Source organism: Nelumbo lutea, chromosome 1, assembly GCF_056320005.1.
Source record: "Nelumbo lutea isolate HS-2025 chromosome 1, American lotus-T2T, whole genome shotgun sequence".
Lineage (NCBI taxonomy): Eukaryota > Viridiplantae > Streptophyta > Magnoliopsida > Proteales > Nelumbonaceae > Nelumbo > Nelumbo lutea.
Genome location: NC_142684.1, coordinates 19,200,293 through 19,212,897, shown reverse-complemented (window position 1 = coordinate 19,212,897; position 12,605 = coordinate 19,200,293). Strand labels below are relative to the sequence as shown.

General features: G+C 40.5%; 1 long non-coding RNA gene and 1 other non-coding gene across 2 annotated transcripts; both read left to right on the top strand.

The window, feature by feature from the left end:
- The first annotated feature begins 480 nt into the window (after positions 1-480).
- On the top strand, positions 481-554 carry TRNAI-UAU (transfer RNA isoleucine (anticodon UAU)). Its single transcript has one exon. It is a non-coding gene; the product is annotated as a tRNA-Ile (tRNA).
- On the top strand, positions 506-11,327 carry LOC148873824 (uncharacterized). Its single transcript, XR_016105883.1, has 3 exons — positions 506-1,096; positions 10,950-11,111; positions 11,198-11,327. It is a non-coding gene; the product is annotated as an uncharacterized LOC148873824 (long non-coding RNA).
- The last annotated feature ends 1,278 nt before the right edge of the window (positions 11,328-12,605 follow it).

The window sequence follows — 12,605 nt, the reverse complement described above, 5'->3', positions numbered from 1 at the left end:
TGATAAATGGTTAGGATCAAATTATCAAAATGCACTGATACCCAAAATCCGGTATTGGCAAATATGGATGATAGATCCATACTGATGTATTTTAGGGTAAATTGTTGAAACCTCCCCTTAAGTTTGATGAGTGCAATCAATCACCTTAATTTTCTGAACTTTCTGATACTGTTGCATCTTTACCTTTGAATGATAAGGGTTTGGGCCAGCGGTTCATATGGAGAGTAAATATTTTGTTTAAAAGTAATTACATAAGGGAACTACATGCAACTATATGAGAAAGTTTAAGAGAGGTGATTGCAATTATCAAACTTCAAGAAAAGTTCCAAAAACTTTAGGGGAGGTTTTACTGATTCATCATTTTTCTATTTTATCAGAATTACAGTTGAGAGTGATGCCTACAACGCACACGCTACGGGTGTATGTGTTACATTTGTTAAGATTTGATAAATTATATAAACGGAAATCTCTTTTATATCCGGTCCCGTAGCTCAGTTGGTTAGAGCGTTGGTCTTATGAGCCGAAGGTCGCGGGTTCGAGCCCCGCCGGGACCATATCTTCTTAACAAAATCAAAATCTTATTTTCCTATGTTGGGGTTTGGAGGTTGGACCTCAGAAAGATCAACCCCCCATAACGATGGTGATGGGCGGGCCATGGCAATCCACACCGACCATTTCTTTTCGTTCGCTGCTACTTCTGCAGCATTTTTTTTTTGGTCTGTAAAATCTCCATTGCCCACCTTGTCGGAACAGCTCTTCAGGGCGTTTGCAATATCTTCTCTGGTATGATATCCTTATTGTTATCATGTTGTTCTTGTTTTGGGCCACTGAGTTTTGTTTCTCCGTGCAACAAATGTGCCCAAGCTCTTCTCTTAGAATTGGGAGGGAAGGCGGAAGGTAGAAGTATTGGCAGCGGCAATGAGAAAAACAAGCGGAGCTTCAGAGACTTGCCTTGGTCGTTTCTTATTTCAATTGTTTGAAATGGGTGCTACTACCAAAACCCCAAGCATAAATCAAGAGAAGAAAAGAAAAAAAAGGATTAACAAAGATGGAGTTTTGATTTGCGCCATATACATGGGCGTTGTTTGTGTTACAGGTACAGGCAAATCTGGTGAGGGTATTGGTTAGATTGATTATGTGTGTTTTCCTTTTTTTTTTTCTTTAAATTTGCAGCATGAAAGCTGTCGGTTTGAAAGCTTATATTTTAAAATAATGTAAAAATCATATCTAATAAATTTTAGAATAGAATAGAATTATCTTGTTGACTCTGAAATATCATAAGCAACTTAAAGTCTTAAACAATACTGCTTTGATTATTATGGCATTCTGTTCCATTGGAATTAAAAGCCTTTGTTGTGATATTGAGCTGAGCTATTTTTACATGTTGCAAAGTTTATTAGGAAAAAAAATTATTAACTAGGACTGAATCAAGGATACCTGTTTTGTTTAATTTAAAGTCACAAGGTTGAGTTTATTTTCATCTTTGCAAAACTAATTTGGGAAAGTTAGCTAGAACTAGACTAAGGACTCTATTTTATGGGATTTGGCATTTCATTCTGTAGTGACACCAATTCGCTTATTCCAAGGGACAATGACTATTGAAAAGATTGTATTGATTGGATATCAAATACTCCAGTTGCAATAGCAAATGAAGCAAGAAAAGGTTGTGGCATGACTCTTTAAACAGTCACAACCTGTGCATAGGATTGAATGCTATGGAGGGGTTTTCTTAACATGACAACAATTGTCATGCTAGGATGTAGGAGATCTACTTAAATTGGTAGGCCTAATTAATAGGGCAAGTGCCAAGCAGGATTTTGTTGTTAGCTTATTTCAAGATTCATCTAATATTTTTCTGGATATCAGTCAGGACCTATGATGATGAGTGAAGTCTCGTAGTTTTTGGTTCCATTAAAGAAGGAAAGTCTATTAACTGTATTGATCTTGTAAGGATGGTCATAAATGACTACAAGATTCTGTAGTACACGTAATATTATTAAGAGGTGCATATCTTCTTACCTATGTAATATTATTAATTTGTGTACATCCTCTTATTTACTGACTTTTTGCCACATAGATCTAATATAATCAATTCTCTTACTTTTTCTCAGAAGGAAAGAGTTCAACATGTGTCATATTGTTTAGGTAGTCAGTCCTTGTTGCTGAATAGGACTAGGTGCTTGAATACTAGTTGTGAAAACTTTAGGAATTGGGTAATGCATATAAAATGCAATAGCATTTTTAATTTTGTTTTTCCTCTCATTTTTGTAAAGCTTGGCAGAATAAGAGCAAAAGTATTGCCAAATTGGCTTCAATGTGCTCATCCCTTCTTGTGAGGTCCAACCATTGAAACTATTTTTGTTTGTAGGCTTCTTGTTTCCTTGCTGATATGCTTGTAACTTGTTTGGGAAGCTGGTCACATGTTCATTATTATGACCCCATAAAGTCTTCTCATTCCATTGTTTCAAAGGACCAAAAGTTAAATTACAGGCCTATAACTATAATTTTAGTGTTGCAACTATAAAACTACCATTAGCTTATAGATTTATATGTCATCTCTTTTCAATATTCCAGTTTCTTATCATAATTCATAACCATTGATTAATTTTTTGTGCTTTTAGTGAAGGGACATGCATATATTGTGGATTAATTACACATGAATGACAACTTTATGTACAGGAGCAGGAAAACCTATTTGCCACTTTAAGGTGTAGGCTGATGTAGGTTCATCCATTTTAGTCATCAACCTTCAATGTTTACTTCTCCCCCTAGGATGATCTATATATTGTAGTGTGATTAACATGCTGGCTTGCAGTTATTTCTGATTGTTCAGGAGTAGGAAAACCGTGCCAGGGTCATGTTAGATTGTACGCACTAATTCAACAAGGGATAAATAGGAATGGGCTTTGGCTATTGGTTTAAGGCAATAATTGGCCTGAGAAAGCATAAAGAAGATAGGTTGAAACAAGTGAATGTAAAATGGTCCTTGGAATGCTAATATGTTTCTCAGTTTATTTAGTCTATTATTTGGCCATAGAATTTCTTTCATAAAGAAAACTTCATTTTTAGAACAAAGTCAAGTTGAATTTTGATGGGATCTTGTTACAGACCCAAATAGGGACGTAACGTAACTTCATCTACTTCGAGGGAGACGAACACCTCCAAGGAGATAACTCTCAATTAACAAAAGACAATTCTCATAATATACTCATTAAGAGGAAAATTACAACTTAAATAGACCTTTGATAATAATCGACTCCTAAAAACTTGGCTCCTAAAATTAAGCAACAACTTGACCACTTATCCCAACCTCAATTTGACCACTCTCCACATAACTTCCCAACATGACCCAAAATCCTAGACTCAACCTATGACTTTTAACAGACCCAATAAATATTTATCCACAAAAATCTCAACAACCAAACCTTATCCACCCTAATGACTCCCCTAAATTTCTTAAATTACTTTGGCCCATGGGCCTATTAGTGGGTCCATGACAAATCTCCCTTGGAAACCTGGGTATGGCAGGAATAGGAGGGATAATTAGAAATTCTGAGACGAGGATCTTGGCTCTGTTTTCAGGGCAATTGATTTGGGAAACTCTTTGAAGGCTGAACTGTTTGTACTGTTGCAAGGTCTCCGGTTAGCAAAACAGCTGGGTTTTAGAATGATGAGGTGGAAAGGGGTTCAAAAGTAGTCATATCATGGGCAAATTGCAGTAGGCATACTCCTTGGACTTTTAAACAGGTGATAAGGGAAGTGGAAATGATTTCAAAGGACAAAGAGGCTGAATTTAAGTGGGTCAGAAGGAGTGCAAATGGGTTAGCTGATTCCCTCGCTAAACAAGGGGTTACGAGGCAGTGATTTTTCTGGGCTGTTATGTTATTTGGGTTTGAAAGTAGGGTGGGAAGCTCTCAACTGGTATCGCAGAATGGGGAAGGAAGGGAGGGCAAGGCTCAACCTTTCTTACAGTGAAGTGGCAGCTGCGGGGGCTTAGCAGGTGTTTGGGTTTTTGGAGGTGAAGTGGGTTGATGGAAAGAGGGTGGTAGTTATGGATCCTCAGGGGGTGAATGCGAGAAGGGATTTCTTGAGGAATTGTCTGGTGGGGAGGTTCTGTTGGGGGGAGGAGACTAGGGAGGTAGAGATGTGGGCAAACAATCTCTGGAGGGAAGTGGGGGGGGGGTGAAAGTGAAGAAAATGGCGGATGGGCTCTTCCTCTTCATTTGTCAGTTGCGTGCAGGTGCGGAATGGGTGTTAAGACAAGGCCCTTGGAAGATGGGAAGGAACCCCCTGTTGCTGGACTGGTTGGGGGTGAGCGCCGGTTGCTATTACCCTGATCCTTTTGCAGTTGGGGAGGACTTGGAGTCGAGCTGGATTAGGGTTTTTGGTCTTCCTCTTCTCCTCTGGTGCCCTAGTGTCATTAGGGCTATTGGGGATGCATGTGGGGACTTCATAGAAACAGATGATTCCCCGATGGAGATTTCGACCTGCGAGTGGGTTAGGATGAGAATTTGTAGGGGGAAGGATATTCCGCACAAGGTGGAAGTGGTGGTGGGGAAGTGGCTTTTACAGTTGAGATCTGGCAAGAGATGTTGCCATCGGTTCGAAGATGGAAAGGTGGTGAAGAGAGGTCGTGTGATGTTCAGATAGAAAAAAAGGGGGCTTCGAGCTATTCCAAAACGTTGGTTCTGGAAGACTCTGGCGAGAGTGTCCTTCCCTTTTCTTCTGAAGTAGTGCGAAGCAAAAAGTCTGGATTGCGGATCTCATCTCCGGCGGCCGGTGTTGGAGAAGACGATGCAGAGATGGGGTCTCCTGTGAACCGTCTGATTAGGGTGTCATCGAAGGGTCCAGATGGGCAGTCCCAGGAATCAGGTGTAAAGGAGGTTCGAAATTTGAATTTGGGGGGATAGTGGGCAGGTTTTGGGAGTCGAAACCATTAAATGTTTAATCAGGGAGTGTCTCGCTGAGATCTAGATGGAATCTAATGTGGGCCGCATGTCGGCGAATCAACATGGGGTGATCCAGCCCCCCCTTCTTGGGCCTCAGTTGGCCCATGATAGCCCAAATGATATTCTTGGGCCAGGTGTACAGCACCCAACCCAGTCGAGTTTAATTTGCTCTAATACGGAAGTTGGGCTTGGACCTAATGTTCCAAAAGAACTTAATCCCCCATTGGATAGAGGGGCCCTTTTGAGTCCTATTTTTAGTTCTTCAGCTGGGGGATGTCATCAGGGTGTGGAGGTAGGGGCCATTCGAAATTCTCAGGAATGTTGGGCGCTTGTTTCCTGTAGAGAGAAGAAAGGTGGGGAGGGAGCTGTGGACCTTGGCTCAGTGGTTGTGAAGTCTTTGCCCTCCCAAATGGGTGCGTTGGAAGGTGAGGTTCAGCAAAAGCCAAATCAGTTAGTGGTGCAGAGTGAGGAAGAGGATCTGTTGGAGGTGGCCCAATTGTGATGGTGGCTGTGGAGTCTCAAGCTATGGCTGATGGAGGTGGACAAGAGGACGTGGGGTTACAGGGGGAAGGGAATAATCTCTAGAATTCAGCTAGGGGAGTTTCATCGGATGGGCAGCTGCAGGAAAGTAGTAACGAATTATTGGCTCAGCCGAAGCTGGTTGGGGAGCAATCGGTAAGTGGTTCCGATTCCTCTTGGGTCTCTTCTAAGTTATTGGGGCTGGGGATCTCACTAGAAGGTTTGGAAGAGGAGACAATCAAGTACTTGGAAGGGGTTGAGCAAAGAATGCGCTCAGCTAGGGGAAAGCTGCAGTAAAGAAAGGGGGTAATAAGTCTAAACAAAGTAGAGAACTGTTTCGGTTGACCTGGAGCCTTAATGAAAGAGGGGGTATCAGTGAGGGGAGTTTGAGGGGGGGGGTGGTGGTTTTGTTATGGAGTTCAAGGTTCTTTCTTGGAACGTTAGGGGTTTGGGGGTCGGGGAGAAGAAGGTTGGCTGTTTGTGATTCTCTGAAAACTTCAGGTTCAAAGGTGGTTCTGATACAAGAAACTAAATTGGAAAGTGTGGAGGCAGCAGTGATTAGGAGTATCTAGGGGGAGGGGGAGGTTAGGTGGAGGTCAAAGTCTGCTATTGGAAGTGCAGGGGGGTTACTGAGCATGTGGGACCTGACTGTTTGTAGTCTGATTTCATTTCAGATTGGGAATTTTTCAATTTCTCTTGTTTTGAAGCTTGCTGATGATAATGTTTGTCAAGTAACTAATGTGTATGGCCCTAATGACTGAAGTCAGAGGGAGGAGTTTTGGGAGGAACTGGCTGTGGCTAGGGGTAATCTTTCTTGTCCGTGGATTATTGATGTGGGCGCCGGCAGCGGCAGCAGTAATTTAGTGTTCTCCGCAGCAACAATTTAGTGTTCTCATCCTATCTTATCTATTCAGTATTCTTACCTTATCTGCTTTCAGTAGCAGGGATTAGTAGGAGTCTTATCTATTCAGTTATCTTATCTTATCAGTTCAGTAGGATAGAATAAGGGAGTCTTATCTTATCTAATTACAGTTCTTATCTTATCTTATCAGTTCAGTCTTATCTTATCAGTTTAATAGGATAGAGTAGTAGATTAGCAAGGAGTCTTCCTAAAAGTAGGATTCTACCTCTTGTAATCTCCTATTTAAGGAGCTGATATAATTCAATAAACATATTGAAAATTTCAGTCAAGAAAGAGAGCAAGGAAACTTAGGTGATCTCTTGGACAAATCACCATTAGGGTGCCAAGATAGGTTCATCAAGAGCAGGGAGGAACAAGGGAAAACGAGAGGTTTTCCCCGTGGACTGACCCGTGACGAGATCCTATTCCCGGGCCCATAACAATTTTAGGCAGGGATTTTAATGTCACATTGTCGGTGGATGAGAGAAGTTCGGGTGGGAGAAGATCAAGGGATATGGTGCAGTTTGCTGAATTTATCAACAGATTTGAGCTTCAAAACCTTCCTCTCCATGGTAACAGGTTTACTTGGACCAACAATCAAGATCTTCCTACCCTAGTGAGGCTGGACAGATTTCTGGTTACATCTAATTGGGAAGATGTCTTCCCAGAGATTAAGCAGATTGCTCTTCCTAGGCTAGTGTCAGATCACAGTCCAATCCAGCTGGTTTGTGGTGCTAGAACGAGAGCCAAAGTTCCCTTTAAACTAGAGAATGCTTGGTTTGAGGATGCTAATCTTGTTCCTTTGTTGAAGTCAGTTTGGGAGGAGCTGCAGGTAGAGGGTACTAGTTCTTTCATTTTGGCAAAGAAATTGGGGGCCATCAAAGCAAGATTAAAGATTTGGAAGTTGGAAAAGAATTTGAATTCAGACACAGAGAAGAAGGCTCTCATGAGTTTAATAAAGGAGAAGGATACAGCTGAAGAACTTGGTCCCATAGTTGAGGATCTCAAATTAAAAAGACAGGAGGCCAAGTTGAAGTTTTATAAACTGGCAGTGGTGGAAGAAATTAAATGGAGGCAAAGAGCTAAAGTTGCTTGGCTGAAAGAGGGGGATAGGAATACACATTTTTTTCACAAAATGGCAAATGCTAGAGCTAGAGCTTCTGTAATTACCAGACTAGAGGGGGAGGGCAGGGTAGGTATCACAAAGACTGACTTGAAGTTTGTGGCATCAAATTTTTATAAGAAACTGTACAAGGAATCTTGATCTTTCATACCTTTCCCTAGATCCCTTCCTTTTAACCAGTTGAGTGAGGAGCAATCTTCCCTTATTGAGGGTCCCTTCTTTGAGGAGGAAATTAAAGGAGCAATCAAGTTGTTGGCCGATGAGAAGTCTTCTGGCCCCGATGGCCTTACAAATCTCTTTTACATTAAATGCTGGGATGTGGTGAGATAGGACATCATGAATGTTTTCCAGGACTTTTTTTGAGAGGGGTTCTTTGTAGAGAAGCCTGAACTATACTTTCATCACCCTTATTCCAAAGATTGAAGGTGCAGTCAATATAAGGGATTTCAGGCCGATTATCCTTCTGGATAGTTTTTATAAAATCCCAGCTAAAGTGCTTGTTGAAAGATTAAAAGGAGTACTTGGTAGTGTCATCTCAAACAACCGAAGTGCTTTCATTCTAGGTAGGCAGATGCTGGATTCGGTGCTTATTGCTAATGAGCTCATTCGTTCAAGGTAAAAAGAAGGTTCCCCAGGTTTGATTTGTAAACTTGACATTGAGAAGGCCTATGACCATGTTAACTGGAGATGTGTGGACCTTGTGCTACATTAGATGAATTTTGGGCAGAAATGGAGAAATTGGATTAAAGTCTGTATCACTTCTCCAAAGTTCTCAGTCCTGGCAAATGGGCAGGCTGTAGGTTTCTTTGACAGTTCCAGGGGCCTTAGGCAGGGAGACCCCTTATCTCCTCTTCTTTTTATATGTGTAATGGAGATCCTGACTCTGTTTTGTAAGAAGGTTGCAAGCTCGAGAGAGTGGGATGGTTTTGCTATTGTGTCGGGGGGTGAGAAGGTGAATATTCTTCAATTTGCAGATGATACTCTATGTTTTGTGGATGCCTCTCCCTCTCAGGTGGAACTTGTCCTTGGAATTCTATCTTGTTTTGAAGTGATTACAAAGCTAAAAGTAAATTGGAACGAGAGCCAAATCATCCCAGTTGGCCAAGATTCTAATTTAGCTTAATGTTATGATATTTTGGCTTGTTAGATTGGATCCCTCCCAATTAATTATTTGGGCCTCCCGTTAGGGGTGAGTGGTGGTTCCTCTGTCATTTGGGACCCAGTTATTGAGAGATTGGAAAGGAAGCTGGCTTCTTGGAAGGCAAAATATCTTTCTTTTGGGGGGAGGGTGACTCTGATTAAGAGTACTCTCTCCAATTTGCTTACCTACTTCTTGTCTCTTTTCTATAATCCTAAGAAGGTTGTAAATAAAATCGAAAAGCTTCAAAGGAACTTCTTTTGGAGAGGCTGGGAGGAGGAGAAGAAAGTGCACTTGGTGAGTTGGGGGCAAGTTTGCCTCCCCAAATCAGATGGGGGGTTAGGTATAAGGAAGCTGAAAAATTTTAACTCTGCTCTGCTTGGTAAATGGATATGGAGATTTGCTGTAGAGCCTGATGCATGGTGGAGATCTCTCATTGCTAGTAAATATGGTGTGAGTTGGGGAAACTGGAGAACTAGGGATCCTCCTCCTATCTGGGGTAACTCCCTATGGAAAGGGATAATGAAGATCTATTCAGATTTGGCCAGGGGAGTCTCGATTAGGATGGGTAATGGTAATAGGACCAAATTCTGGAAGGACCCTTGGTGTTCTGATGTTCCTCTTGCTGAGTCCTTCCCGCTCCTATTTCAGTGTGCTTCAGATCAGGAGGTCTCAGTTGCTGAGTATTATACCATTTCGAGTGGTTCAGTTCTTTGGACTCCCTCTTTTCGCAGGAATCTTTTTGATTGGGAGATGGAAGAAGCTGTGAATCTCTTGTCATGTCTCCAAAATCAAGCTCTGGATTATAATTTGGAGGACAAGTGGTTTTGGAGGTGGAATTCTGATGGTCTGTTTTCTGTTAAATCCCTGGCTGCTTTGATAGGAAGGAGGGGTGGGCCTGATTTCCCAGCTCGGCAAATATGGAATCCAACCGGCCCGACAAAAGCATGCTTCCTAGTTTGGACTATGGCTCTAAATAAATGCCTTTCTAAGGAAAACCTAGTGAGAAGGGGCATCTAGGTTTCAGACTTGTCTTGTAGTTTATGTGGTTGCAATGTTGAATCCACTGATCATTTGTGCATCTACTGCCCGTTTTCTGCTCATTTATGGAATCATCTCCTCAACATTGTGAAGGTTATCTGGGTGAAGCCGAAGTCGGTTAAAGAGTTGTTAAACTGTTGGCAGATTAAGGGTTTGAGCAAGAAAAGGAAGGGTCTCTGGAAGCTGATTCTAATTGTGGTTATCTGGTGCATCTGGACCGAGAGGAACAGAAGGGTTTTTAATAACAAGTTTCTTAGTCCGGAGGATCTATCTCAGAAGTTAGTGGGCAAGCTGGTTTCGTGGCTGTCTATGACTGCTGAGTTTAGAAATTGTAATGTATCAGATGTTTTATTTTCTGTTTCTTGATGGTTCATGTATTTTCTGTTTTTGATCAGTCAGTCATTTCAGGGACTGATCTCAGCCTCCTGTGTGTATCTCTTTCTCAATAAATATTACTTTACCTTTTCCAAAATAAAAAATAAAAAAAAAAAGAACAGAAAACTTCATTTTTTTGCTACCCTACTCTATTAAGTTAATGAGAAGATTATGTTTTGATATGACATGGACATTCTCTCTGGACATTTTTTTAGCTGCAAATGGATGTAAATATTTTTTACCTAATGAATAAATTAATCCTTAAAATGGGTATGGAGTATAAAATTATGTAAGATTGTATTCACAGAGCTTTTTCTGGTATGATGGTTGGATGACAAACCTCCAGTGATGTTATTTCTTTGTCTCTATTGTTGAAAAAGTTACCCTTATCCACAATTGGTATGAAGAAAAGTGTCAAAGTTTTACCTGGAATCCAAGGTTCTCATGTAACCTTATCATTTGGGAAAATAGAATCTCCTACCTCATTACATTAGTTACTTCCTGGTCCCTCTGTATGAAATCTTGTGGATGCAAGGACTTGGTTGTGGAATTTTTTTATTGTTAACCTTAAAATTTATTAATGAAAGAAAATATATTCAGTTACAATTGGTTTGTAGTCAATAAAAGTTCTTATCTCTCCCATTTTTCTTACAACTGTGCCCAAAATAATTGCTGTCTTCCTACCCCATGTTTAGCAAGAGTATCAGCCAAATTATTGGCAGTCTTGATCCATTAAAATTTCATTTCCATATCCTTAGTCAACCACCTAAATTTTTTATCTCATTACTATAACTCCTCATCTAAGCCTCCCTGCTTTGTAGCCATCCCAATATCAACTTCGAATTACCTTAGACAGTCAGCCTTTTAATATTCAGACTTCTTGCTTTTTTGTATTTCCTCCAGAATGGCCAAGACTTGGTTGTGGAATCCTACAGGGGCTTTAATGTCCATTTATTTTTTTGAAATATGCGGGCCCCTATGGCAGGTGGTTAATTTCCCATAAGCAGATTTGGATTCCTCCATCACTGTCAAAGATTTCCTTTGTGGTTTGGACATCCTCCTCAGGTAAATGCCTCAGAGAAGATCAGCCTTTTTGTTCTGTATGTTTCAAGGAAATTGGGATTCATCTGTTTTCTGCATTGCAAATTCAGCGCCTTTTCTTGGACAAACTTCTTGCTCTTGGAGACTTTTGGACTTGGATGGTGTTTTCCACGTTATGTTCTTGAGGCTTTTTTCTGGTTGGAACTTGGAAGGCTTAATAAGAGAGAAAATTCTATGGAGGTGCTTTTCCTTTCCTTTCACAGGTTTAGATTGAAGGAAATGTGCTAGTATTTGACAAGTCCTCTACACAGAAAGCAGTCTTAAGGAAAGTAATCGTTATGATTGGCAGCATTGGCTCATGGTTATCTATTTGAAAATTCCTCTTTTCATGATTTTTTACCATATAATTGACTCTTGGGATTTTTTTTGAAGTCCAATTGCTTGTAGCTATAATTGTATACCTTTTCCTTTTTTTTGTTTTTTTGAAAAGATAACTGATATCATTAATCAAGGGAGGGTTGTACATGAGGGGATGTACAAGGCCTTGTCAGAAAAAAACAAAAAAAAAAAAAAAAAAACAAAAACAAAGCCCACTAATAATTTGGCAAAGTATGTGCACTATGCAAGAAGTCCTTTTACCTTTATAGTCTAATGCTTTTAAACTTTATCCTGTGTTTAATATGTGAACTACAACATACTTTGTTATTTTTCCCTTCTAGTTCATAAATTAACGCTGCAATCTAATGTAATCTAATTGTAAATCCTTTTTTTAATAGGGAATGGTAGCTTTCAGTGATAATTTTAAATAAAATTACAATTACAATTATACCACCCACAAGATGGGTGGAACATCAGAACAAGAACCTCACAAACAAGCCCAAAACAAAGCCTCTGTAGTAAATCCTTGCTTAGCTAAAGTGTCAGCCATTCCATTTGCTGACCTTCTTACCCATTTAAAATGCACCCCAATCTCCCTTGCTAAGCTAATAATCTCTCTTAGAGGCTGTCTAAGTGACCATACTCCCAAGTTTCCAGATTGCATCCACCCTATTACCAGCTCGGAGTCTCCTTCCACTTCTAAGTGTTGCATTCCCCATTGTTTTGCCAATCTCAGGCCTTGGAGCAAGGCCATGAATTCTGCCCTTAAGGAGCCTCCTATCCCAATCAGGCCCCAGTAAAGGGCCAAGACTTTTCGTTCCTCATTTATGAAAACACCCCAAACTGACCTGGACTAACCAAGGAGCTTCCATCAAAGTTTTACTTCACCCTGAACTGAGGCGATGGTTGAAAACTTGAACCACTAGGGTGGTCACTTATGCCCTGAACCATATCACCTCTACCTGATTCAGTGAGGCATTAGCTTGGCCCAAAACTTCTTATTTTACATATTGAAATGATTGGAAATGTTTTTCCAAGAGGCATTAGGTTTGTGTATTTTTAAATGTGAACCACCAACTTTAGTGGTTTAATATTAGTCTAGGTTTAGAAGCTTTACAATGTTTTTCTTCTACCATCCTA